At 39.7% G+C, this 20,316-nt stretch overlaps 1 long non-coding RNA gene across 1 annotated transcript; it reads left to right on the top strand.

The window, feature by feature from the left end:
* Positions 1 to 298: 298 nt before the first annotated feature.
* Positions 299 to 10,149, top strand: LOC137848317 (uncharacterized). Its single transcript, XR_011091279.1, has 4 exons — positions 299 to 893; positions 2,839 to 2,926; positions 4,193 to 4,272; positions 9,366 to 10,149. It is a non-coding gene; the product is annotated as an uncharacterized lncRNA (long non-coding RNA).
* Positions 10,150 to 20,316: the final 10,167 nt, after the last annotated feature.

The raw sequence follows: 20,316 nt of genomic DNA on the forward strand, positions 1-20,316 counted from the left end.
GTTTCCTAAAGTAGTAAAAACTAGACCCATGAGATACATTGAGTGCAACAAGGCATTTGTTTGAATGAATTAAACTTGGACATTGCATATTACAGTTTCCATTCAGCCTGAGAACTAACTAGCTAGTGTTTACTTGACCTTCCACTCCCACTGTAATTGGTGGCTGGAAAAACAGTTGTGCCATTCACAGATATTCTGTGTATTTCTGTTGTGCTTGTACCTGCTGTGGGCTGTTTGCGTGTGTCTGTGTCTATATGCAACTCCAAATTTCATTCACAGGCAGTTGGCAGAAGGCAGCTTACCACATCTCTTTAGCCCCAAATGCAGAAGCTCAAGGCAACACAAGTAGCAGTGAAGGGCTGCTGTGTGAACCCACAGTGGTGGGATGAGCACTCACTGCATGCGTTTCAGCAGAGAGAAATGGGCAGGTGTTTGATTAAGCACATTTCATCTGTGTGGTTAATCAGGTAAGTGGTTACTGTGGCTACAGTCAGAATAATGACTGTCATTTGCTCCAGCCCATTAGACAGCAACTTGATTCCTAGTGGTTGGTTGTAAACATGAAAACCTTGCCAGTTCGCCAAAGCTCAGCTTCCTGAAGATCAGGGGCAGGGTGAAGTGGGGGCCACGGGGAAGGGAGTGTCGGTGGCAGTCAGCCACGTGGCAGCATGCCCATCGCTGCACCTGCAGCAGGCGCCCAGGGCACAAGAAACTACACCTGGAGGTACTACTCCCACCTCATCTCCTGCCCCTCTCCACGCTGGCAGGAGGCACTCCAGCTTCACGGAGAAGCTTGGTTAGGAGGGGATGAGGCAGCTTTTGATGCAGGGATATAAACACAGAGAGAGAGGGTGAAGAAATTAAGGCTAGTTGGAAGGCAGGTGCAGATAATGGTGAGCCAAGGATCAACCTTTGCTTGTTGTGGTTGGAAGGAGCATGGCATGGGAAGGGCTGGAGATTGAGATGGGTTTTCTGTAACAGTGACTCATTAGGAGTTTCATAAGCATTGTGATAGGAACTCAGTACCTAGTTGCTGAAAATAGGCTGGATAAAGCACTAGAAGCAGATGTCATAAGAAGTAGACAATTGGTCTGAACAGAAGGCAGATTGCAGTGTGTAAAGTTTTTCTGTGAAAATACATTTGCTTTTATGAAATATGAGAACATTTCTCACTGAGCCCATTAACATGCCGCAACATGTAAGCCTTGATTTTGTAAGAAACAGGAGTGGATAAGCTGAGTCACAGGCCAGACATACTATCTATGTCCTAAATGTATTTGTGTTTAATGCCATTCCTTGAAGGTACCAGACCTTGTCAGTCCCTGTCTGACCACAGAAGGAGTCACTAAAATGACGCAAAGTATTGTGCAGCATGGAATTTAATCTGATACAGATCAGCTGAGATCCTGGTGCTGTTGTACCAGTTTTGTGACAATCTAAGCAAATACCAGATGTTTTTACCTGCATTTCTTAGAGGGCACACAGTGCCCTCTAAGAAATTTATTAAAACATCATTATCAGATGGAACATACAGACCCAGTAACCCAGAAAATAATAAAATAGACTTACACCTTGATAAATGTCAGCACAAATTCAAAAGAAAAGCAAATCTTTGTTAGTTTTGTTCTTGTTGTTTTTATTGTTTTGATTTGATTTCTTGTTGTTGTTTTTTATATGCCTGCACTCCTTCCCTTCCCTTCCCTTCCCTTCCCTTCCCTTCCCTTCCCTTCCCTTCCCTTCCCTTCCCTTCCCTTCCCTTCCCTTCCCTTCCCTTCCCTTCCCTTCCCTTCCCTGTCATAATGCTTTTTGATACATTTTTTTCTGACTAGTCAAAATACCCAACATATTCCAAAGTCTTTGTAGAGCTAGATGTGTATTCTGATCACAGCAAGTCTTATTTATCTGTTTAAAAATTTCTCTTCTTTGGCTCTGGCAGATGTCTATTTGTGAAACTGAAATAATTTATAAATATTTATGGAATAAATAATTATACATTTAATTAATTACTTATAATAAATATTTAATTTAATTATTTATAATAAATATTTATGAATTTAATTTAATTTATAACTAAAATTAATTAAATTTATAATTATTTATGGAATAATTATAATATAATTATAATTATTATATATAATTATAATTATTTATGGAATAAATAATTATAAATATTTATGGAATATGTAGCTACAGGTCAACTGTTATTTTCAAAACACTGACTACTAATTAGGAGGCTCTTCAAGCACAGACGTAGTGTCAAAGGCTCAGTCAAACCTTAAAGTGACCCAAACCCAATGCTCTTGAAATTGTTTGGCAATTTTATCAAAGAATGAACTTCAAAAGATGCTAGTAAGACAATTACATGAAGCATTGTGCTTTTGTGATATAGCAAAAATTGGTAATATTTAGCACATGTTTGTATGTGTAGAGAAATGTATGGTCTGATGACAGTGAATACTAGTTACCCATTTCAAAATTTCTGTTCGTCCTTGGCAAAGTTTGCCAAGTGATACGGAGTGGAGAGTCTTAAAAATTGGTCTCTAGGTATGTTGCTTATATCTATGTTAGTAGCTGAGGGAGCTGCCCATTGCAGGCAGAACTGAATATCACTGTATTTTTTTTAAATTGCTTTAAGCATGTGACAATGTTAATGGGACTTATTCTCACAGATCGTTGTGGATACAGGAACCTTGAAGGAAGGAGGAGGAAGTACACTCTATAGACCCTGAAAAATACAGGAAAAAGTAATTCAGGAAAAAAAAAAAAAAAGACAGGAAGAAAAAATGTAGTGGGTTTGCCTACTTAGCTATATTGTGGACTTAACATTATAATTTTCAGGTGGTGGAAGTGTTTGGGAGGTGCTGAAGATGACCTCCAGGGAGAAGAGTTGGCACTGAGCAGAAGTGCAACAAGCTGGGCTTCCAGAGTAAATATTATTTCAATGGGGACACTTCTGTCTTTGTGTGGTTGGTATGGTTGGGTAATTGTGAAAAGAGGAACTTCTGTTGCCCCTCACCACCCACACACTTCCTCATCAGCTTTAAACTTGATAACGCAGTCTGTAAAACACCGCTGTCTTTTCTGCCCCTTGCTGATGACAGCAAGTACTGCACATCCAAGAGGACAGGCTTTGCTCCTGGTGTTGTTTTACCAAAACCCCTCTTCTCCACTGCTATGTGGCAATGACCTTCTTTGTGTTGGAGACCTGGTGCTTGTCCTATGCGAGGAAGGTAGATACATAAACAAATCCTTACTGTTCACTGGAAAAATACTCTAGACGCTGGGCAGCTGAGGTCCCTCTGTGCACTCACAGGTGTGGGGAAAGGAAAGGGCTTCCTGATATGTGAGGGAGCAGGTGCTGGCAGGAGATATCATCTGAAAACCACTTTGAGGAGAAGGGACTTCTACTACCACCATCCATACCTTTGGTAGGCATGTGCCCCGTATATTTCCCACCTCACAGGCTTCTTCCAGCACATCCCAAGTTGGGGGAAGACCTAGTGGTGAGTGTGGTGTCTCTGAGTGTGGTAAATGGATGGAAAAGGGCGTTCTGGAATTAGAAAGGTGAAAAGCAAACAAAAAGTCCTATCAGCTACACTGCAGTTAACAGAAAGTACACACAACCCTGGGCGCAGTTCAGACTTCCCTGTCTAGACAGTGCCCCTTGGCTTTGTTGCTCACCCACACATTTTGCAGATGAACAAGTCTGGGACAAGGCTGCTCCTCCTGTGGGGGCAAAATAATTGCTGTGGAGTTTTACTTTGATTTGTCTGAGCTAGTTTGGCACTTTACAGGCAGGCCTTGGGCAAGGACAAGGAGGCTCTAGTGGCGTCTTCACCGCATCCTGGTGGGACTTCAGAGCTTCAGCTGGTCTTCTGTGCTGTCCGTGCTGCTGGACAGTGCCCACATGTGGTGTTGGGAAGGCTCCAGGGGAGCAGGGGCACTGGTTGGGCACAGGAAGTTCAGTGGGGCTTTCCTTCTGCAGGCGTTATTTACAGTTGGTATTAACGGCTATGTCCTATTTGCAGCTGGAAGTGGGCAGCTCACTGAGTGCTTTTCTCCACCCTGGTGAGATGGTGCTGCACTGCAAGCAGGCACAATAAGGCGTGTGAATCATACCATCCCAAAGGCCTGGCATCCGCCTGAGTCATGGTTCTGCTACCCTGTTATACAATTCCTTCCTGTTTTGCAGCATCGAAGGGTTTGTTGACCTTGTGACCTGCCCACAGCATGTTGAAGACTGACCGAGGTACAAATGGAAGCATAGGCTGGGTACAGTATGCTTTATTTCCTACAAAATCTGAAAATCAACGTCTATTTCAAAAGGGAATAAAATGAACTTTTGAAATGCCCTGCAGATTATCAGAGTTTTATAAATTTGGGGTCAGATCTTGAAATGCTTTTCCCATTCCATTCCATTAAGCTTAAGTCTAACATATTTGACATTTCCATCAAAATTACTTAGAAAGAAAAATGAAAATGGCTAGTATTTAAAGTTTGCATGAGACACAAACATTAGATAATTGCTAAACAGTGTAGAGGCTGTATTATGGATTTAACACTCTGAATTTTATAGAAAATTATATACAACAATGTATGATAGAGCAAAAATGCAGGCAACATTGTCTAAACGGGGACCAATCACCCTGATAAGATCCTTGCGGGTAGTATGAAAGCTTCCCCCACAACAGCGGGGCCAAAAAATAGTGTAAGAAGTCTACTGGGAAGTATTAAATGCAAATGCAGAGGTATTGTTTGTTTGGTTTTTGTTTTTTCTTTTTTTCTCCTGCATCTGCCACTGATATTGATGTTTCTGCAGTACTATTAAAAATGCTGATAAAATACAGAGAATTCGTTGAGGAGCACCAGGGATGAGTAACAACTTGAAAAATATGTCCTGTTCTAGGAGACACAAAATAGTTGGTTTACCAGAAAGGAAGTTGGAAGATGATTTGATCACAGCTTGTCAGCGCTCACAAAGCAAACCTTTGACTTTCATCTCTTAAATCTGGCACATGAAAGTATCAGAAGAACCAGTGATTCTGGTTCTTCTGCATCTGAGCAAGACAGATCAAGCAACACAAAAGCAGATCAGAGAAGAAATGCAGATTTTCAGCCTCCAGGCTAATTACACTTTGGAACAATGTATTTAAAAATGTGGTAGATTTTCCAGATGAAAGTTTTAATTTGGAATTTAGTTGCCTAAAAGAAAAAAAAAAAAAAAAAAAAAAAAAGTCTGCTCCAGACAAATAAGAAATAGCGTAGAGAAATTTCGTGATGTTTTGTTCAAGAGGTTAGTATGAATGACTGAAGTGATTCCCTTTTGCCTTGCACTATAGAAATGCCTGGTCTGTGATCTTAATTTAGTGTGCTTTCCAACATGAAGAAGTGGTAGATGGCATCTATGCTGCTCCTGTGTTTTCAGCGATATATTGCATTCCATTAGGAAGTGATGAAGTTAGTTTGAACCTTCTAGAAGCAAACAGAAAGTAGGTAGCTGCTGCCTAGGTAGGAACCAGACATAAAAGTCTCAGAGGAGTGGAATATAGGGTATTTTTGGAGGGAGCTAGGCAGAATTTACTGCTGCTCAAAAAGTTGATGGGTTGTCTGGAATCAACCATGGCTACGAGTCTCTGCCTACAGAGATGCAATGGTCAGGGGAAGAGATGTGTGTAGAGATCTTTTTGACCTAGTTGCTTAGAGTTTCCTCAATTAATAAAGTGAAGTGTTTTAGTTTCAGTTCTGCTAAAACTAAGCTTTTCTCACTTTAATGTATTTTTTGTCCTTTTTGAAGATCTCATTTTGGACAACTCCTAGGCATATTGGCTTTAAGGCTAGCCAAATTTAGGATATCCTGACTATTTATCTTTGCTTGTCTAAACTCTCCTCCAACTTCAAGAAGTACTAAAAGCTTTTCTACTACTTCTCCATGGTGTGGTTCCCGTGTGGCATAATGGAAACTCTGGAGCAGGTCCAGCAATGAGTATTATTCAACTTATGTTTTCTGACAGTTATTAGTGAGGTTTACTTGTTGGCAGTGCCTACAAGAATATTTGGTCGGGAGCTTTCACAGACTCCCCAGGTGATGTGAGCTATCCAGATTGTGCCATTAGTGTTTGACTTCCCTCTCCCTTACTGCAGGTTACCTAAGCTTGTCAAGCCTGTTCTTGTCCTGTTCTCTTTTGTCCTCTTTGAAGCAGACAACTTCAGTTCTTTAAGTTTTTCCTTATAGGCTGTGTTTTCTAACCTCCTGATCATTCTTATTTTTCTCCTCTGAATCTCCCCTCATAAAGTACACATTTGTACGTAGATTTCACTTATTCTTGAGAGAGGGCACCTGTAAGTGGGCAGAGAAATTGGCGAAAGATGTGTCAGTGGATCAGACAGAACTTCTCCCTGGTTCTCTCAAATTAGACACCTGATCAGACATCCCAGAGTGAGCTTTTCACCTTCCTTTCTGCAAGGTAAGACTTTGTCTTGTTTAATTTAGAAACCACCTTCCTTCAGATGCTCTTCTGCAGGACTAAAGCCTCCTATCATTTCTCATGCCATATTTGATTGCCATTGTTTATCTCGAATTTTGCTCTTGTCATTACCAAAAAATTAACAGTATTTTAAAATCTTTTCTTTAATTTTTCAAAATTATGACAAACTCTAAATATGCTCTCCATTATGTCGAACCTTGTAGGTCATAACACATTTATGATGCACAAAAGAAATTCACTCTTTCATCATTAACTGTTAATGAGAAGACTGAATACCTGTGGGACAGACCCCAGAACAATTTACCCAATACATACGTCTTGCTTGACACTGATGTCCTCACTGCTTGGAGTGTGTTTTTCCAAAATGTTTAGCAGCCACCTTAGACACTAGAATCTAAACCATGTTCACCTAAGAGAATGTCATGCAAAACTGTGTTTCAGGTGCCTTTTTTAAATGAGGACCTCAAAAAAACCTGAAATGCATATTAGATTAAATATACTTAATGTGTTTTAACTTTATTTCCAGGACCTATTGCCCTATTATGTTCATGTACAAATCTACATCTTTGATTAAGCTTATGCTTTCAGAATGATGCAGACTCTGAACTACAAAAAGGGACATAGCAAAACGGAAAATAGCAGCTGGCTCTAGCTGGTTCTGCAACCATTGTTTTTGTTATCTACATGAGAAGTGATTTTGGTTTCTTAGGAAAGCATTCACATAGGGAATATTAGTTTGTGTGGGAGGTTAGTACAAGCATGGTAAACAAATCACATGAATTGATTTTTACAGAAATAATACTGTACACATATAAGATGTTATTTTTCAAGACACTTTATAGATCTTATATTGCACTTGCAAAGAATATTCTAGTATCTATATGGATAAAGGTATGTCATATGCATCAGAATGGAGTAGAAGGATTTAAAGGCAAAAATAGCATAAGGGAAAGCCTATTAAATATTTATGATATGGTTTAAAATTCCCTAAATTTTTCATTGATATCTTAGATGAAGAACAATAAACAGCTGTATAATTTGCAGATGTATCAGCTGCATTTGCAGCTGACAGAAGGAGGGACAAGAGTGGAGTAATTCCCTGTGGGAGTGATGAAAGTATAAACTGATGGATGTACTCATCACCCCAGAGAAAAGTTGTCATCTGCTCTCCACATAGTAATAATAATGAGGCTGTGAAGTGGGTGGATAAGGAAGACAGCTATAATCTTCCTGAAGTGTAAGACTTCCTTTCTCTTGTCCTCACTGTACCTTGCAACCCTTGCATTGTATACACACAGTCTTCCTGCCAGCAGCCCAGATGTTCCCACCAAATACGTATCATCCTACTGCAAAAAACACCAGTCCTCCTTTCTGGGGATCCCTCCTGCTCTCTCCCTGCCAGGACATTTTGTCTATATGACACCTAGTCTGTGTGCTGTAACACCTACCTCTGTCTTCAGTCACAGAGCTGCAGTCACAAAGAGGTTGGCACCTCAGATATCAGGGACTGCAGCAAATGGAGATTAATGTTAAATTACTCGAGGCAGTGCTCTTGCAGATGCAGAGAGTGCACTTCAGGCTGCAAAACTTGAGGTCCTTTCTAAACCCCTTGGTTCCTCGCTCTACACTTCTGGGACAAGGCTGGTGTTCATTTTTGTACAGAACATCAGCTACATGTATATCTAGGGAGCATACCATTTTATTTAAATAATTTGAGATTGCAGGTCTTTTGCTGGCCTCTGTGTCTTTTTATATTTTGTTTTTGTTTTTTTTAATGTGAATCTGAAGTTTACTGTTTTGCAAACCAGTCATACTCATCTGCTCTATTTTGCTTGAGCTTCCGCTGACTCATTTCCATCAAAGTCCAAAGCATGGCCAGAGAAATTACCTAAGATCAGTGAAAGAAATTCTTCGGCGATACTAAGCCTTTACTTTAAGATTAAAAATGTGGCCTGACAGCCTTCATTATTTCTCCTGCAACACTATCTAGGTGTCAATCAGCAGATGAGTGTGGGTTCCTGGAGAAACATTGGGGAAAAGATCAAATGGTTTTACTGACAACAATGTGACACCCTGAAGTACATTAGGTCTTGCCGAACGTTTTCTCTTTATGGTTTCCCCAAAGGATTCCCATAGAGTGAAGGGTATTGTGTTCAGTGATTCTGCTGTGGTGAAAAGAAGCTGCCGTAGCTATAGTATTTATCTTTGCAGTTCCAAGAACAGAGAGCTTCACATTGCTTTTAATGTACATTTGATGCTAGACCAAGATTTTCACATTTCGGAGCTTATTGTGATAAAGGCCATATAAAAATATAATCAACTACAGGGCAAAGAGCACTGAAAATTTCAGCATGATCCCCCTTTCTGCTAGCCCACATCCAGCTCAAACACAAGAGGTATTGCCATCCTTGCATCAAAAAGTCAATATTGCACCTTTGTGCAGTTTCACAAGTATTTTGCTTTCAGCTGTGATTGTTGAAAGGGAAGTGTATGGCAAACAGGATGCAATCTGACAGTTCATAAGATGGGCAAGACTGTCTCACCGGAAGGGTTACAGTGAGGTGAATTTCTCGTTGTTGCTAAAACTTTGTCCAAATATATTTATGTCGCTTAGTTTCGGACTTTGTCAGGAAGCTTTAATGCAGAAACAGCATGCCCTTCCGTCCTTCGTGTGTTTAAAAGCTCTTTTGGTGTGAGTCATCGGAATCCTGTGGTTTGTGTATCCTGAGCGGAGAAGGGCTCTCTGTGATTATCAGACATCATGCAAAAGTTGCAGTTTGAAAATAAAATGATAAGGAAGTTCATTATTTCATAGGAAGTATCCGCTGATGGCTTTTTTTTTCTTTTTTTTTTCTTTTTTTTTTTTAATTTCTCCTGTAGGTTTGGTGTTTTGTTTGAAGGCCTTATGCGGGTACAAGGACTCTGTGGCTTTGCATCACAGATACATATCATTTTTCAGAAGTGCTGCTGCATTGCAAATAGGAGAATCTCCTTATGAGCCAAATAAAATAAGATTCAGCAAACAAGGCTCTCTGGATCAAGAAAGCCATCCTCAATGGTTGCCCAAATGTTGAGCTGCTGTAGTGTCATATGCCACTGTCTGATACTGGTCAGTAGCAATCAAGGTACATCTTGCCTCACAAAAGAGGGAAAATATCCATTGTCACTGCCTTTCTCTTGGTGCCTTAAGAACATGAGCTAGGTAAATTAAGTCCCAAAGTGATGTCAGTTTCTTGTAATGTTTTCTCGAGATGGCTCTTAGCATGTACCATTGATCTCTGTGTCTTTATACCCTGCTGAAATCAGGGGTATAATATATATAATATATATATAATATATAATACATATTAATGCTCCTGTCATTGTGACAGATTGTTGTGACAGAACAGGTTAACAAAATGAATGGACAGGATGTAGAATTTAAACTAATCTGCTTAATTGGCTTTTATGTCCAGAGTAGAGCTATCACTGTATGGGATCTCTAAGACTTTACCAAGCTATTTCATGAAAAAACATGAGAACACTCTCACTGACATATTTAGGGTGTATATGCCTGAGAGGTCTCTCACTGAGCAAGCAAACATGCCATTTGAGAAAACTGTCTTCTTCCTGGCAATGAAAAGAAGAAAGGGGAAGAGGACAGGGAAAGGGAAGGGGAAAGAGAAGAGGAAGAAAAGGGAAAGGGGGAAGAGGACATTGAGGGGAAAGGGGAGGATAGAAAAGGGAGAGGAGAGGAGAGGAGAGGAGAGGAGAGGAGAGGAGAGGAGAGGAGAGGAGAGGAGAGGAGAGGAGAGGAGAGGAGAGGAGAGGAGAGGAGAGGAGAGGAGAGGAGAGGAGAGGAGAGGAGAGGAGAGGAGAGGAGAGGAGAGGAGAGGAGAGGAGAGGAGAGGAGAGGAGAGGAGAGGAGAGGAGAGGAGAGGAGAGGAGAGGAGAGGAGAGGAGAGGAGAGGAGAGGAGAGGAGAGGAGAGGAGAGGAGAGGATGTAAAATAACTTGGTGTAACTAATTACTGCTGACTAATTCAGCAAGCTTGTGATGTTGAACAGCACCTTGGAGAATTGTGGCATGTGAATTTATTTAGAATGAATAAATTCATGTAACCTTCTCAATGATCTTTCATCCCACAAAAACAGATCTTCTCAAGACTTGGAGAAAAATCCCAATTCTAGGAAGTGCTTGGAACACTAAGACTTGTGTAATATTTGAAGTATGAGTTACAGTGTGCATAGGCTGAATTCGGAATGATACCCTTATGACACTTTTTCTGTGTTTTTTATAAACAATAGCCAGGTTGGAGGTTCACAATGTAAGTACCCTGCCATACCACACAGACCACACTAGCAATATTTATGACTTTGTGAAGGAGATGAACAACTGGAGCCATATTGCAGTAGTATAGACTACACAGCTGCTTTGTGCACCACTGTCTTGCAAACATACCTATGCAAATATTTGGAACAAGGTAACCAAGTATGTGACACTTAGGTGTGCTATTTTTTTTAAGTTGGAGTCTTTTGATATATGAATAAGAAAACAATAGCCCAGCCCGTGTGGTAAAGTGTGTTGCAATTTGAATTAATTACAGGTTTTCTTTCTGCAGTCTGCCTTAAAAGATGTTTACTCTCACCATGACCTTTACCTTGACAGTTGCTTTATCAATAATACAAAAATACACATCACTTCTAGAAAGCATGATTAGAGATTCTACTGGTCTTAGAAAGAAAAGAGAGTTGGCAAAAAAGACTGCCATGGATTTTTATGGCCATAGGACATAAATGAGGTCAGTCTCAAGTAAACTACAATATAATTTATGTGAACTTCTGGGTGACATCCAAAGTCTTTGGTTAAGTAGAACTACAATGAAGAAACAAGTTGCAACCAACAAAGTACCAGTAATAACAAAGTTGAGTACAGTTGGTGAAATTCTTCTCAGCTGAGGTAAATATGGCAGACTACTCATTGACTTTCATATGGTCAGTGTTTTGCTTTAATTCTGAACCCAGCAATTTAGGGAGGAGAAACTTAAAAGATGGTTAATTTGGAAAACAGCAAAAATTTGCAGGCAGCATTACCCAGAAGTATGAAGCTGAACTCTGTTTAACCTAAGATCTTGTGTATTTGGGATGCCATTATAGAGGACTCTACAGATTTCTACAGGATACTGAATCATTCTTAAATCTGGTGGGGACTCTCCATAAATTTCCCAAGACATGCACAGAAAACCAGTCATGTGCTATGTTGGAGTCCTCTTCAGTAACCATAGGAATTGTAACTAAACACAGCTTTCAACACAGAGCCTGATGTACTTGAAGTGTACAAGAGTATTTGGAGTTGCTTAGTAGGTCATCATTTTTCTAAAAACATAAAGCTCACTTTTGCAATCTTATAACTACTTAGAAATACTGTGCTATTGCTAATCATCTGTGTCACATGCATTGGCCAGGAATTTGACACAAAGTGCTTTGCAATCTGCTTTACGTTTTGGAGCAATCTGAAGTTACAAGTAAAATGAAAGCCCTAGAAAATTAAGGCCTTTGATATGGGTGTAAAGGACTGTGGTTGATCTTGTGTTATTTTATTACCATATAATTTGTTCTGAATCACAAAATACAGAGTTCCTTCCTGTTTTGCACAAAGTATTTTCTTACATTTTCTATCCAGTATTGAGTGAAGTCAGGAAAAAAATATAAAGGATGTTTTCTTCACTACATGAAACTTATTTCATTGAAAGAAATTAAATAACAGAATACCTCAGAAGAAGTACAAAACATATTCTGATTTGAGTGAGCAGATATACATGTATTTACTTGAGGTTCAGTAAATATGGAATTAAGCCATAATGAATTACCAGAACTGGCCTCCTTGTTGACATCCTCAAAGATCAGTGAGGATGAATATAAAGATCAGTTTTGTCCCTCCAAAACAGCTGAAATATTTTAACAGATTCCCTTCTTTGTTTCCACTTCTACTTGACTGATATTTTTATGAGCACTTATTTCACTCAGAAATAATATCTGTGGAGCATATACTTCTGGGAGTATTCTACTACTGGGAAAACCTTACATGAAAAATTACAGATGCCAGGTGTCTTGCTGTGTCCTGGTTTTGGCTAAGATAGAGTGAATGTTCCTCCTAGTAGCTGGTATGGTGCTATATTTGTGGTTTAGGATAAGAATGACATTGAAAACATGCTGAAGTTTTAGTTGTTGTAGAGCAGTGCTTGCAGAGAGACAAGGACCTTTCAGCTGCCCTGCCAGCGATGAGGCTGGGGCTGCATGTGGAACTGGGAGGGGACACATCCAGGACCGCTGGCCCAGATTGGCCAAAGGGATGTCCCATACCATGTGGTGTCATGCTGAGCAATTAATTTGGGTTGGCTGGCAGGGGTGGGGAGAAATGCTGCTCTGGGGCAGGCTGGGTGGTGAGCAATTGCATTGCACATCACTTGCTGTGTACATATTATTACTGTTGTTGTACGTATTATTATTATCCACCTGCCTGTAGTGGACTGCAGGATTGCACAGGCCTCCTGCTGGTTATTAAGATGTTACAAACCATCATGTAAGGTTTCATTTTTAGCAGCTGATGAGTGGCATCAGTTGCCAGCTGATGTAGGGATGTTTATAAGAAGTGTACATTTTTTGTAGGTTTAATATGTTCATTTTTATGTTTGGCATTTTGTGATCCTTTAACACACTATGTCCATGTTGTTGTTTTTTGAGTATTTCCTTCACAATGAGGCCATACGCATCCTCAGGACATACCCATCCACCCTTATTTCCTAAACTAAGTACGTGTTGCAGCTAAGTTACTACTTGATAACTACTTTTGTGTTACAGAATCACAGAGTGTCTCAAATTCAAGGAAGAAAGCAATGGTAAAGCTCCTCTTCATTCAGAGAAGCTTGCTCCAGCCTTCACAACTACTTGCTCTGGAAGTAGAAGATTAATTTAATTTCTGTATTTCCTACTGTCATCTTGTACCTGGACAGTGGCTGATCTTTCTGTCATTTACCAAAGCAAAATTACAATGGAAGATCTTTTTAGTCTTATACCAATTCAGCTTCATCCACAGAGTGAACTTTCATCTGTTTTTGGTCATGGTCCTGTGAGAATCCCTGAAGACCATTGGGATTTCTGTTAATATAGAACATCCTACTGCAGATAGGGCCATGAATATTCATGGTTTTCAAGGTTTCATATTCTTCAAGGTGTTTTTGCTTTTGCTTTTTTTTGTTTGTTTTTTTTTTCTCCATCTTTGGGACTTCAGTTTGACTTGGATTTCAATCATCTGTCCTTCTCATGATCATCCATTCTTCTTCCTCACTGCCAGGTATACCAAGTTCACAAGTCCATGAATTTCTTTTCCCAATTTTTCCCACACTTTCTCCTGGGTGTCTGACCAATACTTGCAGCAGGAGATATCGGTCCCTTTTTCCACTTGTATTGTTTCTCCAGGGTCTTCTTCAGCCTCTTCGAAGTACCAGTTTACCTAGTCAACAGCCATGGTGGAGATAGGTGGACCTTTTTATTTGTGCATTGGTCAGAGCAAAAGCAGAGCTAGCATTTAAGTGCTGACAGAGACATGAGAGAGATGACCTAGAGATATGGTCTAGAGAAATGACCAGAGAGAGCACTGTGTCCACTCTGTAAGGGCGTGGAAAGACAGCAAGGAAATTCAGCAAAGTGGAACTGAGCATAAGAAAAGAAACATAGTCAACAAGACTACTCTGAAGGAAAGCAAACAGTTAAACTCCCACTTACCCTGGGTGTCTGAGTAAAAATTGTTTTATTTTATGATTAAGAATGGTCTTTTCAGGTGTTTGAGAGAGGAATGTGAAATTCAGCAGTAGAAAGATGAATCAGAGTCTGTTGTGGTTAGTTTGTAAATTCCCACTGCATAGCGTAAGATAACAACACCCCAAGACCTGAATTCTTCCACGTTCAGGAGACCCAACAACAACAATAAGGCAAGCTTATTTCTGCACGTACGGATGTACATGGCTTGACATTATGGTTCGATATCCTTGTAAAGAGGAAGGCAAAAATTTATGTAAGGGAGCACATGGGTCTCAGGGAGACAAAGAGCCTGGTGAATATGAAAGTGAATTGTTGTGGGCTGCTTGGTAAACAATGATAGATTTCTGTTCAGGATAATCCTTATGAATAGCAAACATGGAAGATTTTAATGGAAAGGACTGGAAGTTTGTAAAGATGACACCAATTAGGTTGGCTTAAAAATGCATCACTTGACTTAAAATGCAGAACATATCCTTTAAGTGTATGAACTTCTAGCATTTGCAATAACATCGTATTTCTATTAATGCTGTGTTAATTGTTGAAACACATGACTGAATAAAATCTAGCAGATTTAAATCTTATTACTAAATAAGGTGTTAATGATCACTACCCTTGGAAGTCAGGAAAACAAAGATGACTTTCATGGAGATAAGTTTGGATGCAGAAAGAAACATGCAAGTGAAAGGAACATAAAAGAGATGATTGATTAAGGAAATTGCAAGTAGAGTTGTGCAACAAATAAACTGATGAAATACTGGAAAAACACCTGCAGTGTGTTAGATTAATAACTATTGATTTTTTTTTCTCTTATATCAATTTAGAAGTGCATAAATTTATGTTTTTAGTTTTTGTTGTGTCCTGAAGCACTAAGTTTTCCCGTAAAACAAGACAGCCAGAGCTAAATGTTCAATAAACATTAAATGCTAAATGTTTTTGAATCCCTTTGTTTCTTTGTCCTCAGATTTTACCATTTTGCCTTTACAACCTTTACAAACTTTTTTTTTTTTTTTTTTTTTTTTTTTTTGTGTCCCCTCCATCCCCTCCACTCTAGGAAAAGGAAGGAAGCTAAAGTGAGGACTAGGAGTCACTACTTAAATACTGTGTTATGTGCTCTAGCACCAATTCTACACATTTCTTGTATATTTTTACCTGAAAGTTATTAGGAACCACGGGCTGTGTCTCTGAGCAGTCTAAGACCTACACTAACATGAAGAGGCGTGTTCTGCATGTACTTCACATCTCTGTTAGTTCCAGAAATGGGGCATGTCTCCATACACTTTCCTGGGGGATCCTGATTGAGAAGCTGCTCTCACAGCATCGTTGCACATGTGGTATTGCACACGATGGCATGCATGAGGGCAGAAAGAGAAAGATGTTATGAGTTTGACCTTCAGACAGAAGAAGAAATATTTGTGTTCCAATAATTACTCTCCATTTTATCCGAAGTCTGCTTAATGTAGGATAAGAAAATGATACTAGAATCAGAGCTGAGACACAGAGTTATCACTGACCAGTCAGGGACTCTGTATTTTCCATTAGAAAATATGTACATTAACACTGATATTTTAGGTGGAGGCACTAGAAAAACAAGGTATTGCTATACTTCATTGTTGACCTGAATGTTGTGGCATCTACCTTTGGCCTGTGTTTGGTGTCAATGAAGCTGGCCAAAGCCCAATGAACTTTTTTTCACCCATCACATTAGTTTCTCTACTGGCAGTATTTATTGGCACAAGTTCTCAAATAACCCTATGGCAAAAAATCTTTTGTATGATGCCCTGCTTTGCTTCCTCATTTATTCTTGTTTTCAGGGCAGCTTGTCTGTAACATATAAGTTTTTTATTGCTCTGATCAGATACTGCCTGCCTCCCAGTAGTATGAGACAACTGCATCCCCTCACTTTACTCAGCAATATTATACCTTCTCACCCAGGGAAAACACGAGGTTTGTTTGAAATGCAGATGTATGTGGCCTGGTGGAGGCTGCATGGATTTCAGCAGGAGCCTGAAGTGCATCCAGATCTTGTGGTGCTTGAGGTAAGGAAGTTGCAACAAAATCAGTGTTATTAACTCTTCGGGGTGTGGATCGCTGCACTTAGTGTGTGCAATATTTTGAATTTTAATTAGAGAGGTTATTACAGACTAATATGATAAATTCACTTTTATTATGCTCACTAAACAGGAAGAACTCCTGGCTGAACAAAGAATAGAAATCAGCTGAGGTCAGCCTGAAGCAAAACAGCTTGCTGAAAAGCAAACCAAGAACTACACCCAGATTTATTTGCTCTCCCTCAAACCAAACATTTTGCATATTCTACACTGACGCCTCACCTCCTCACCATTTCTAGATTATTTAACCCTATACTTTTTTTTTTTTTTCTGTTTATAAATTAGGTCCCAATCTCAATCAATTGCATTTTCAGAAGTTGGAGTAAAAGTGTTATGTTTTGATAAAGGTGAACAAATATTGAAATTTTCTAAATGGCATAGTTTTCAGTTTGGGTAATGCTGGAAAACAAATTATTGTGAAGTCTTAAAAATATTCCTAAGCTTTTTTTTTTTTTCTTCATACACACTTTGATGAATTTACTCATGACTTTTGAATAATTTTTGTCCTTGCACTACTTCTTTTTTCAGTGAAGTGACAATTATTTTGAATGTTTTATCCAGCTGTTCCAGCCACTTATGTGCCTCATGCAATCCTGTAAGCCACTTAAATGTTGTCTGTGGTTCTTTGTTCCCTGGATATAATGGAGAATAAGGGAAGAGAAACATCTCACTTGAAGAGATAAGTCTTAGTTACTATTTGTTTCCTGAAAAAGTTTAGCCAACACATGCCAACTGAACCATTCCTACTCGTATACACAGTTCTCAGTTCAATTGTTAGTGCTCCTGCTGCACACTGCTTTGGAAGACGCTCAGAGAGTCTGTTGATCTTCAGGGAAACCCCCTAGATTTCCTTTCTTATTATTCATGGGGATTTCCCAGTCTGATGCAGAAAAACAAGGATCAAAGTGTTTTACATGGTGATGGATGTCTCCAGCTTCTTCACCATATGTAAATGCTTAAGCAAGTGAGTGGCCATAAATAGAATTATTAAAGCAATAGAAGTAGGAAGGACATAAGCAGAAAGTAATATTTTGTATATTTTAAAAAATGTGTTATTAAACTAACATTCATAACACAGCTTAACACATTGATATTTACTGTGCAGCAGGGAGTGCTGGAGAGAAAGGAATGGAAAACAGTAATTTGTAACTGTACCTTCTATAGCAATTGGGAAAGAAAAAGATACATTTATACATTTACCACCAAAGTGTGATTTGGGTGAGAATGACCACATCTCCAAAAGTAAGGATGTATGTAGCACACACTGCATTTACTCCCTGTTAGCTTCAAACTTGTCCTTCTTTTTTTTTTTTTTTTTTTTTTTAAATATATATATGCAATGAGTCTTATCATGTGTTGATATCAAGCTAAAAAAATCCTTTTGCATACATGCATAATTGGTCATAATCATTATCTTTCAGTTTTTCAGCAGTATAAGGAAGTTTGTGGTCAATCTGAAAACCATGCAAAACCTCACAGAAACACTAGGTTTTCCAATGCAACAAAACAACCTGAGTTAAAAGTTCAATAAACATTAAATGTTAATTTTGCTTTAACCACTTTGTGCTCAGATTTTCTCATTGATTCTGCCTTCTGCCTTTATAACCTCTTTATTTTTATAACCTGTTATTTTCACACAAACATTTGTAATCATACACAACTTTTTAAAAGAAAAGTGATTTGAAGATGAAAGAAAGACAGCAACTTTCACTCTAGATGGAAATCCATCCTCATAAGGGCTGGGATTCATCACAGTCTGCTTGAAATACGACAAATGTTAGAGAGGAAATGCTCACTTATCTACTTAAGAATAAAACTAGCAAATATTAAATGACTAATTGTTCGCAAATTTTGAGAACAATGGGCTAAGCTACCCTCAGTAAGTCAGACCAGAATGGACTTTTTCCCCTTATGTTTGTCTTCTGTGTTCTCTATCTTGAAGTAAGTTTAAAGTTCTGTGCTAAGGTATTAGTCAAATGATGCAGGAAGTAATTATAAATGTGTATACAGAATGTAAAAGGATAACACACATTTGTTATCTATTTTAGCTGCAAAATAAAAATACTTGCCCATGCATTTGCCTGTGACTTTCCTGTTTGGCTCAGTACAGTCTCTTGGCCCTGTCTGTGCACTTTTGAATACCTCTCATTCATTCCTGCAGACGCAGGGCAAACCAGTCTGACCTCCGACTAGGTTACCTGTTGGTGGAGGCTTGTGCCAAGACTATAACTCCAAATATCAGTTCTAAGAGTACCCAGAAGGGATCACAAAACTCTTGGTGAAAGACCTAATAATGCATAATGCTGACTTGTTTTGATTTTGGACCCTGAGGGCCAAATTGCCGAGTCTACTGTAATGGACCCAGTGATGCTGCCAGACGTACTAACTGGTGGCTGGGGGACTGGAGCTCGGAAAAAGACCTCTTTATTGCCATAACGGTGGCTGCTGTGTGCACAGGTGCTCATGAAAGACTCACCTGCGAAACCTGTGTGTGTTCAGATATTGTTCTAATAGTCGGTCTTAAACAGTTATGAAAGCAAGCCTTCTCCTTGCTACATTATGTCTAAGCAACATAAATAAACCATAAATAAAATTCTTAACCTTGAACCACAGGCTTCAGCAAGACCAGTTTGCAGTGCAAAGCTCAGCACAGCAAAGGTGTCCAGGCTTGTCAGCTGCCCAATTTGCTGAAGCTGTCACCACGTTGCACCTCATTTCCCAGAAAGATGGGCTCCACAGCATGTCATTTGTTGTCATCGAGGTTGCTTGGTTTATGCTTTGTCCCGATGAACGATGTGGTAGCAAAGTCTGTACATCTTCCTCCCACCTTTTTAGCTGCTACCAGCACACTGATGGGTGTCCACCAGGACTTTTCGCCGGGTTGGGCCATGTCGTGCATTTTTCTAGTGCCAACGCTAGATGGTGCCGGTAAACCTGCAAAGTCATCCGTCCTGATCTCAGCCGTTAAAAGAGTGATTTCTGTCCCTCCCAGCCCGCTCCCTCTAACAATACGTGCTTAGTTGATGACATTTGAAACAGTTTTATCCCTTAGTTCCTGGTAATGATTATTGTAAACAGGCATGTGCTGCTCCTTTCCTGTTTTCCCCAAACGCCCACATGGGAATGAGAAGAGAGGCGTGTTGGTGTGAGGGCCTGCTAACAACATTTTCAGGAGATAGGACAGTGGCAGATCTGGTCCTGATCAAATGAGCGAGCCTGGTGCGGGGGGAGCCCTTCCGAATTTCATGGCAGGGTTTGTCTGCATGAATCGGGGACCTGCAGGTCCGCATTGGTCCCTCTAAAGTAAAGTTCTCTGCACTCTGTGCTGAATGTAATGGTAATACGCACTTAAGGCTTGATTCTGCTGATATTTGAGGAAAATATATGTATCTTAATTGCTTAATTCAGGAGAGAATAATCCACATGCATGCTTGGATCAGATCTGAAGGATTGAAGGTTCCCCCCTTCTTATCTTCTCCCACCCTCATTTTTATTTTGCTTATTGTCTTTTTTTTTTTCTTTTTTTTTTTTTTTTTTTTTGGTGTTCAGCAAACAACATGGAAATTACAGGAAGAAATGCAGGTTGCAGTAGGGATAAATAATGCATAGACACTGAGCTTGTGGTGCTCTTGAGGTCATACCTTTCCTGCAGGTGCAACGTCTTAAAGAGGAACCACTTCTGCACCAAGAGGGTGGTCGGGCACTGAGACAGGCTCCCCAGGGCAGTGGTCGCAGTACTGAGCATGCCAGAGTTCAAGAAGTGTTTGGACAGTACTCTTAGATACATGGTCTGGTGTATTTTTGGGGGGGGATGGGAGGGTTGTTTGTCCTTTGAGGACCCGTTAGTTGGACTCAATGATTTTTGTGGGACCCTTCCAACTCAGATATTCTCTGATTCTCTGGCTCCCTTACCTCTTTAACTGCT

This window comes from Anas acuta, chromosome Z (genome assembly GCF_963932015.1).
Source record: "Anas acuta chromosome Z, bAnaAcu1.1, whole genome shotgun sequence".
Lineage (NCBI taxonomy): Eukaryota > Metazoa > Chordata > Aves > Anseriformes > Anatidae > Anas > Anas acuta.